The sequence below is a fragment of the Trachypithecus francoisi genome, unplaced genomic scaffold, assembly GCF_009764315.1.
Source record: "Trachypithecus francoisi isolate TF-2019V2 unplaced genomic scaffold, Tfra_2.0 Lachesis_group10, whole genome shotgun sequence".
Lineage (NCBI taxonomy): Eukaryota > Metazoa > Chordata > Mammalia > Primates > Cercopithecidae > Trachypithecus > Trachypithecus francoisi.
In genome coordinates, this window is record NW_022681455.1 from 29,160,792 (window position 1) to 29,162,191 (window position 1,400).

At 43.1% G+C, this 1,400-nt stretch overlaps 1 pseudogene; it reads right to left on the reverse strand.

Moving 5' to 3' along the window:
- Positions 1-336: 336 nt before the first annotated feature.
- Positions 337-1,120, reverse strand: LOC117088507 (annotated as a pseudogene).
- Between the last annotated feature and the right edge of the window lie 280 nt (positions 1,121-1,400).

The window sequence follows — 1,400 nt, forward strand, 5'->3', positions numbered from 1 at the left end:
CACTTTCTTTAAAAATAGAATCATTTTCTTTTGAAATCAACCAGAGTGATGAGATGTGTTTTTCTTTTCAGGTGCCCCATGATGGTGCACAACTTCACTCAGAAAACCCTGCCAGCTTCCAAGCCCCAGGATACTGACCTGCACCAGCATGTGGGGCAGCATTACCTCCCCAACAGTGTGGAGAAGAGAGCATTTCACCACTGGGTGATGAGAGAGTTGACAGAGACTCTTGGCTTCTCAACGCCAGACATGATTGGAGACCTTTCCTCGTTCTATTAGAAAAGTCCGTGAAGAAGCTGTGAATAGGATCAGTCCAGAGAAGAAAAACTCTTATTTTCACTGTCCAAACATCAGCCAATATATTGGGAGAGCCAGCAGAATCCCTCGCCCTACCTTGCCTCTTGAGCACACTCCACATGAACACTTCCATGGGGTGAGCGTTCAGCTCCTAAATGGCCACGTTCCTCTTTCCTGTGGTCTATCCAGAAAGCACAAATATCTCAAAGAGTTTTTCTTCACTGACTGCATTGTTCTGTCTATTTTGTTATCCAAGATAAGGATTGGCACATTGGATATTATTTCATCAGTCATTAAAGCATTGAGCTCAACTTTGGATTCCATGAGGCCAGAATGATCTGCAGAGTTCACCAGAAAAACAATCCCATTAATTCCTGGGAGATAATTTTTTTAAACCTGACATGGTTGCTTGTGTCCACCAAGATCAAAAGTTGTAAAAGTCATTGCAACAATTATTAGCTTTTCTGATGTCAGATGTAGTGTTGGAACATGTTGACCCAATCTGTCATCTTTGAGCATGTGAAGAAGAGTGGTTTTGCCTGCATTGTCCAAACCCAAGAATACAAGTTTTCCAGATTTCTTGTAGAGTCCAGGAACTGGAGAACACTGCTGAAGCCATTGTAGATTCACTCAAAGATGAAAGACATTATTCATGCTTACTATGTCCTGAAGGGCTCCTCCTGCAACAGTGGGTGGCCTGGGTCCTCCCTCAGAGCACACCCCAGATATTTTCAGATATGAAAACCTACTTACTCTTTAGAGGTAAGGAAGGTACTTCTAAAAAATTTATTGTATTTTATTTAAGTTCTGGGATACACGTGCAGGATGTGTGGGTTTGTTACATAGGTTAAACGTGTGCCATGGTGGTTTGCTGCACCTATTAACCCATCACCTATGTATTAAGTCCAGCATGAGTTAGCTATTTTTCCTGATGTTCTGCCCCCTCTCCACCCCCGGACAGGCCCCATTGTGTGTTGTTTTCCTCCCTGTGTCAATGTTTTCTCATTGCTCAGCTCATCACTGCATGAGTGAAAACATGTGGTGCTTGGTTTTCTGTTCCTGTATAATGGCTTCCAGCTCCATCCATGTCTCTGCAAAGGACA